The following is an 8,446-nucleotide window of genomic DNA, read 5'->3' on the forward strand; positions in this document are numbered from 1 at the left end:
GTATATATATATATATATATATATATATATATATATATATATATCTCAAACAAATAAAGTAGCAGCACACCACTAAATGCACTAAGACTGAGTGAACAGGTGAATATGTGAACAGGGTCAAATACATGACGCCAATACTTGCTAATAAGCGGTGAAGTAGCTCTTAGTGCATATTATTGATCAAAAATATGTCGGGCCCACCTACCAGACGACAAGGTAGCGTCTTATCAGATGTTCCATTTTTTGGTTATATGTATATTATAGAGGACTAGGAATCCTCTTTGGAACTTAGCACTCCCCGCCCATCCCCCATCCCTTAGTGTTTTTAATCAGAGTAACAATGGAGCTGGACACTCCGTGTTAGAGTAGGTCCCATCTGATAAGAAGCTACCTTGCCGTCATGTATTTGACCCTGTTCACACATTCACCTGTTCACTCAGTCTTAGTGCATTTAGTGGTGTGCTGCAACTTTATTTGTTTGCTGTATTATTTCTGGGTAGCTTGTCTCTGGAGGTGCTGTTCCGTTTTTTGGTTATATATATATATATATATATATATATATATACAGTGCAGACCAAAAGTTTGGACAAACCTTCTCATTCAAAGAGTTTTCTTTATTTTTATGACTATGAAAATTGTAGATTCACACTGAAGGCATCACAACTATGAATTAACACATGTGGAATTATATACATAACAAAAAAATGTGAAACAACTGAAAATATGTCATATTCTAGGTTCTTCAAAGTAGCCACCTTTTGCCTTGATTACTGCTTTGCACACTCTTGGCATTCTCTTGATGAGCTTCAAGAGGTAGTCACCTGAAATGGTTTTTACTTCACAGGTGTGCCCTGTCAGGTTTAATAAGTGGGATTTCTTGCCTTATAAATGGGGTTGGGACCATCAGTTGCGTTGTGGAGAAGTCAGGTGGATACACAGCTGATAGTCCTACTGAATAGACTGTTAGAATTTGTATTATGGCAAGAAAAAAGCAGCTAAGTAAAGAAAAACGAGTGGCCATCATTACTTTAAGAAATGAAGGACAGTCAGTCCAAAAAATTGGGAAAACTTTGAAAGTGTCCCCAAGTGCAGTCACAAAAACCATCAAGCGCTACAAAGAAACTGGCTCACATGCGGACCTGGCAGGAAAGGAAGACCAAGAGTCACCTCTGCTGCGGAGGATAAGTTTATCCGAGTCACCAGCCTCAGAAATCGCAGGTTAACAGCAGCTCAGATTATAGAGACCAGGTCAATGCCACACAGAGTTCTAGCAGCAGACACATCTCTAGAACAACTGTTAAGGGCTCTTTCACACCTGCGTTCTTGTCTTCCGGCATAGAGTTCCATCGTAGGGGCTCTATGCCGGAAGAATCCTGATCAGGATTATCCCCATGCATTCTGAATGGAGTGAAATACGTTCAGGATGCATCAGGATGTCTTCAGTTCCGGAACGGAACGTTTTTTGGCCGGAGAAAATACCGCAGCATGCTGCGCTTTTTGCTCCGGCCAAAAATTCTGAAGACTTGCCGCAAGGCCGGATCCGGAATGAATGCCCATTGAAAGGCATTGATCCGGATCCGGCCTTAAGCTAAACGTTGTTTCGGCGCATTGCCGGATCCGACGTTTAGCTTTTTTAGAGTGGGTACCATGGCTACCGGAACGCTTAAGTCCTGGCAGCCATGGTAAAGTGTAGCGGGGAGCGGGGGAGCAGCATACTTACCGTCCGTGCGGCTCCCGGGGCGCTCCAGAGTGACGTCAGGGCGCCCCACGCACATGGATGACGTGATCGCATGGTACGTCATCCATGTGCATGGGGCGCTCTGACGTCACTCTGGAGCGCCCTGGGAGCCGTGCGGACTGTAAGTATACTGCTCCCCCGATCCCCGCTCCTACTATGGCAACCAGGACTTTAATAGCGTTCTGGGTGCCATAGTAACACTGAAAGCATTTTGAAGACGGATCCGTCTTCAAATGCTTTCAGTACACTTGCGTTTTTCCGGATCCGGCGTGTAATTCCGGCAAGTGGAGTACACGCCGGATCCGGACAATGCAAGTGTGAAAGAGGCCTAAGAGGAGACTGTGTGAATCAGGCCTTCATAGTAGAATATCTGCTAGAAAACCACTGCTAAGGACAGACAACAAGCAGAAGAGACTTGTTTGGGCTAAAGAACACAAGGAATGGACATTAGATCAGTGGAAATCTGTGCTTTGGTCTGATCAGTCCAAATTTGAGATCTTTGGTTCCAACCACCGTGTCTTTGTGCGACGCAGAAAAGGTGAACGGATGGACTCTACATGCCTGGTTCCCACCATGAAGCATGGAGGAGGAGGTGTGATGGTGTGGGAGTGCTCTGCTGGTGACACTGTTAGGGATTTATTCAAAATTGAAGGCATACTGAACCAGCATGGCTACCACAGTATCTTGCAGCGGCATGCTATTCCATCCGGTTTGCGTTTAGTTGGACCATCATTTATTTTTCAACAGGACAATGACCCCAAACACACCTCCAGGCTGTCTAAGGGCTATTTGAAGATGAAGGAGAGTGATGGGGTGCTGCGCCAGATGACCTGGCCTCCACAGTCACCGGACCTGAACCCAATTGAGATGGTTTGGGGTGAGCTGGACCGCAGAGTGAAGGCAAAGGGGCCAACAAGTGCTAAGCATCTCTGGGAACTCCTTCAAGACTGTTGGAAGACCATTTCAGGTGACTACCTCTTGAAGCTCATCAAGAGAATGCCAAGAGTGTGCAAAGCAGTAATCAAAGCAAAAGGTGGCTACTTTGAAGAACCTAGAATATGACATATTTTCTGTTTCACACTTTTTTGTTATGTATATAATTCCACATGTGTTAATTCATAGTTTTGATGCCTTCAGTGTGAATCTACAATTTTCATAGTCATGAAAATAAAGAAAACTCTTTGAATGAGAAGGTGTGTCCAAACTTTTGGTCTGTACTATATATATGTTATGCACATAATACTTATATGATTTAGGTAACTTCCAAAGAACTGCTCAGGCTCTATTGGTTTTGTGCTGTAGGGTCCAAGAAGAAAAGAAGAATACTACTACAATGCTATTTTTCCTATCAGTTATAGACAGCACCTGGCACCCTGACGGACCCTATTAGTGAGTGGAGCCTATCGGGCACCGTTAGTATTTGTCATATCACAGATTCAGCATTGCTGTATCTTCCAGCATTGCGAAAATTGAGTTTGCAAGCCTCTCTAACACGAACAAAATTCTCACTACCCCCGGAGAACGTATCCGGAAGCGAGATTTTAGGCTCAGAACAAAATCCATGAACGCACGCAGAAACGGTCACCTCAAACTGAGAGACAGTTTTCTGGAGATCTGCTACCTCCAGTGAAAGACCCTGCATGCGGTCAATCAAGGTTGAAACCGGATTCATGCTCAAGACGGTTTTGGCGGTTTATAATGTCACGGATGGTGTTACAGAAAACTAGAAGACACAAATGAAGATCCGACTGACTTGATCCAAAACTAAGGAACAAAAGGGTAAGCCCTGTAACAGCCCTAGCTCTCTCCCTTACTGCTCAGCCTATGCAAAAATCTCAATGGTAGAAAATTGCATACCCTCGTTCCTCGACTGTATGACACCTGAACACCCTATAATAGTGAGGGGACACGACCGCCGGCTCCCTACACTTAATACGGAGGCAGTCAGGGTTACCTAGGATCAAGCCCATAGGAAAACAGAAATAAAGGAACAGACTTATCTTGTGGATGCAGCAATAACAGCTTCTAGCATCAGCACACTCCAGGAAGTTGCATAAACCGCAAGGTAAGACAGTATGGGGAGGAGATATATAGGGGGGCAATCACTGCTAATAGATGACAGCTGGGAGAGGGAGGAGAGATGTCAAAACAAAAGCAAAACAAAAGAAGATCATACCGAAGGTACTGAAGAACGTCTAACAGAACTTCTCAAAGATCTGGTGGTGACATGTGACCTGTAATTGACTGCAATGGTCATGTGTTCCCCGCATTGACAGATGGCGATCTCAGGGCAGCAGGGAGTGAAAGAGCTGGCCTAGGAGCGTTAGACACAGAATTCAGGCACAGGAACCAGGTACAGTAGGTATGATCTACACCGCCGTTGGGCCACTGTCTTACTCTTGGATAACCATTTTAACGGAGGTGAGGAAAGAAAATTTGCTTAGTTGCATTCTACTACCAAGTAGGCATAAGGAGTACTGTAAGCCATTCAATGCTCCTTTGAATATCTTTCAGAGAAACCCAGATGATGTTACCTGATCTAAAATACTCCGCACATGTACTAAGCATACTAGGGTCTCTCCATAATAAGAAAAAGTACCCCCTAGACAATAGATATATATTGCCCAGAAACCCTGACCAGAATGCTAGGCTCTCTCTCCCACACTCTCCCTTTTTGATTCACCCAAAATAAGTCACAAAAAATTGAAGTTTATTAGAATCAAATTTTTGCGGGAAATTTGTTTCTCATACGTAAATTACAACATTAAAAATGTTGTAAAGTCACTAAGTTATTCAATAAAATCTATCTGTATAATGTCACCTGCTGTTGGTTATTTTCTTTATTTCTCTCTCCGCCATGCTGATTTGGACACACATGCTCAGTTCCATCCTTCAACTTCAACTAATCAGGTGGTCGTCATACAGTGGCATCCATCACCAATAAGGTATTGTAACATTTATGGGGGAAAAAAAAGTATATTTTTAACATTTATTTGGTTTACTGAATACCATTTTATGGAATATCATCATCTACCATGCTAGTCCATACCTTATTTTGTAGTATACAAATACCAGCCAGATGCAGGCCAAAAGGTCACTCTCTTGGCCTCCACTTGGCTAATGTAGCCCTATGGATACATTCAGATGAGGAGCTTTCCTTGCACACACTAAATATACATTATAAATGTGATGTGAACCCAGCCACACCGGTATATTCCCTCTGCTGGACTTGGAAATGCACATTATTTTTGTGCTCAGAGGCCATCAGAAATTCCTCCCCCACACTAATCCTCGAGCCTGCCATTAATATGTTTACTATCTGTATATTACACAAAATGTATTGTTTTGAGGACTAAGGAATTTTGTGAACATTTTTGGATAGTCAGCACTTCTAATAAGATGTACAGCGAAGTTTAATGTTACTTTCTTATGTGCAATAAAACATATACCAGAGATTCTATGTGTCTGACACATAATACTAAGTGCTGTAATTCCCTTTAGCATGTTTTGTGACTTATTTAAAGGAATGGAAAATGTTTCAGGAGAGCTGCGTATATGCACAGCGATTTTGTCAAAGGAGTGCCTAGATTGCCTCTCAGACCAGGGCTGGCAGCTGTTCCATCAGTTTTATACACTGTCTATACTGTCACTGTATCTAATTTCATTGTTTAATACTTTTGAGGGGGCCCTGACCAAATCCTATAGTCCTCCTCCTCTTGGATGGGCCCCTTCTGGGTCAGGGCCCCAAAGCTGCAGCTTCCCCTATAACTACGACCCTGGTTTGCATTAATCTGCAGGTGACTGTGATACAGCTCCACAGATTGATTCCATCTGCATCTTTCTAAGCAATCTGTGGCCTCAGTCTTTTATCCAGACTCATACATTGTGCCACTATGTGGCCTCCTCATCTCCACACCATGTCACCTTGCCACTCATATTTTTCACCATTCTGCTGCTGATGCAGCTTAAAGTGATCACCAGGCCAACAATATAATTAAGTTTTAAGGACAAAACAGAAAAAAAAAATCAATTTTATAGGAAAAATTTATTGAAAACATTATTTTCTGTATATTTACTTGTATATAAAGTGCAAGTCCTGCCAAAAATTACAATGAAGAGTCATTCCGATACAACCTGTCAGGGGCGTAGCTAGAAATGACTGGGTCCCATAGCAAAAAATTTTATGGCCCTCCCCCCGGGATCTCCCACCCTCACATACTGTCACGGATGGTGTTGCAGAAAACTTGAAGACAACAAATGAGGATCCGACTGACTTGATCCCAAACTAAGGAACATAAGGGTGAGCCCTGTAAAAGCCCTAGCTCTCTCCCTGACTTCTCAGCCCATGCAAAATTCTCTATAATAGATAATTGCATGCCCTCGTGCCTCGACTGTGTGACACCTGAACACCCTATAATAGTGAGGGGACTTGACCACCGGCTCCCTACACTTAATACGGAGGGAGTCAGGGTCACCTAGGATCAAGCCAACAGGAAAATAAAAATAAAGGAACAGACTTATCTGTAGAAGCATCAGTTGCCGCATTCAGCATGCACACAATTTAGGAAGTTGTATAAACCGCAAAGTGATACAGTATGGGAGGGGATTTAAAGGGAAGCAATCAGTGCAACTAGATGACAGCTGAGCGAGGGAAACGAGATGACAAAACGAAAGCAAAACAAAAGAACTTCAAGCAAGACGTTCTGAAGAACGTCTGTCAGAGCTTCTCAGATATCTGGCGGTGAAACATACATCTCAGACCTCGCCAACGCATTTGTGCCAGTGCAGTAAATGTATAAATCTAAATGTCTGTGTGTTAAAGAAGATTGTTAAATTGTACAGGGGTCTGTAACACAAGAAGGTGAAAGTACATATCGTGGGGTGTGTATGTGTATTAGACAGAAGGTAGAGATATGTATCTTTTGTAGTTTGGGTATTAGGGAGAGTAAGAGGAATATATCTAGTTCTTATACACGTGTAGGTGAAGTTCTGAAGACTCAGGGGTGCTGACAGGCTTGGCCTCAGGGGTGCTGGCTTGCTTGGCCTCAGGGGTACCAGCTGGCTTGGCCTCAGGGGTGCTGGATGGCTTGGCCTCAGGGGTGCTGGCTGGCTTGGCCTCAGGGGGGCTGGCAGGCTTGGCCTCAGGGGGGCTGGCTGGCTTGGCCTAAGGGGTGCTGACAGGCTTGGCCGGGCAGAAGGAGTGTGGGAGACTGCAAGGCCTTTTTTCTCCAAGCTGCTCCGGAAAAAAAAAAAAGGCATTACACCTCATGTCAGACCACCAATCAGAACCCCAATGTTAATCAGACCTTAGCTGACAGCCCCAATAAGATCCCCAATGGTAAAAAGACCCCAATAAGACCTCAGATAACACCTCAGCTCAGACCCCAATATGAATGACCCCCAATCAGACCTCAGATAAGAACCCCATGCCTCATAGCAGCCCCCAGTGCCTCTTACCAGCCTCCAGTGCCTCTCACCATTAGGCCCCTAGTCCCTCTCACCAGCCCCCAGTGCCTCTCACCAGCCCCCAGTGCCTCCCCATTGGCCCCCAGTGCCTCCCCATCGGCCCCTAGTGCCTCTCCATCAGCCCCCAGTTTCTCTCACCAGCCCCCAGTGCCTTTCCATCAGCCCGCAGTGCCTCTCACCAGCCCCTAGTGCCTCTCCATAAACCCCCAGTGCCTCTCCACCAGTCCCCAGTGCCTCTCCACCAGCCCCCAGTGCCTCTCCATCAGCCCCAAGTACCCTCTCCATTAGGCCCCTAGTGCCTCTCACCAGCCCCCAGTACCCTTCTCCATCAGCCCCCAGTGCGACCTCCCCGGTATTTAAATCATTGGTGGGCAGTGCGCCCCCCCTGGTAATCATTGGTGGGCAGTGTGCCCTTCCCAGTATTAAAAATCATTGGTGGGCAGTGTGTTCCCCCTCCCCGGTAATCATTGGTGGGCAGTGTGCCCTCCCTCCGCCCTTCCCAGTATTAAAAATCATTGGTGGGAAGTGCGATCCCCGCCCCCCCCCTTCATTGGTGGCAGCGGCAGCTCCGATCAGAGTCCCAGCACTTTTATTGCTGGTGCTCCGATCGGTTACAATGGCAGCCAGTACGCTACTGAAGTCCTGGCTGCCATGGTCAGACTCAGTTACTCTGCAGAATACTTACATGCGCTGTGGCCGCTGAGCGCTCCTTCTTCTTGTAACTCACAGGTCAGTGCGGCGCATTGCTTATGCTTATAGCAATGCGCTGCAAAGACCTGTGACAAGTTACAAGAAGGAGGAGTGCCTGGCGGCCACAGTGCATGTAAGTATTCTATAGAGTAACTGGACATGGCAGCCAGGACTTCAGTAGCATCCTGGCTGCCATGGTAACCGATCAGAGCCCTAGCATTACACTGCTGTGACTCCGATCGGAACTGCCGCTGCCACCAATAAAGCAGAAGCGGGGGGTCGGGGGGCCGGGGCCCCTATCGCACCGCCACTCAAATTTATTTATTTTTTATCCTCAGCTGGCAGCCCGGGCCCCCCAGTGGCATAGGGCCCCATAGTCATTGCTATGGCTGCTATGGCAATCCCTACGCCACTGCAACCTGTATATCACATAAAGGAGGGCCTCATTCACATTGAGTTGCAGGCCTGCAGGTGAGCTGACCAAGTAAAAGATTTTAGGTGCGGGCCTGCTGGTGAGCTGACCCTGTAAAACATTATATTCGAGAGCCTGCT

This window comes from Bufo gargarizans, chromosome 2 (genome assembly GCF_014858855.1).
Source record: "Bufo gargarizans isolate SCDJY-AF-19 chromosome 2, ASM1485885v1, whole genome shotgun sequence".
NCBI classification, from domain to species: domain Eukaryota; kingdom Metazoa; phylum Chordata; class Amphibia; order Anura; family Bufonidae; genus Bufo; species Bufo gargarizans.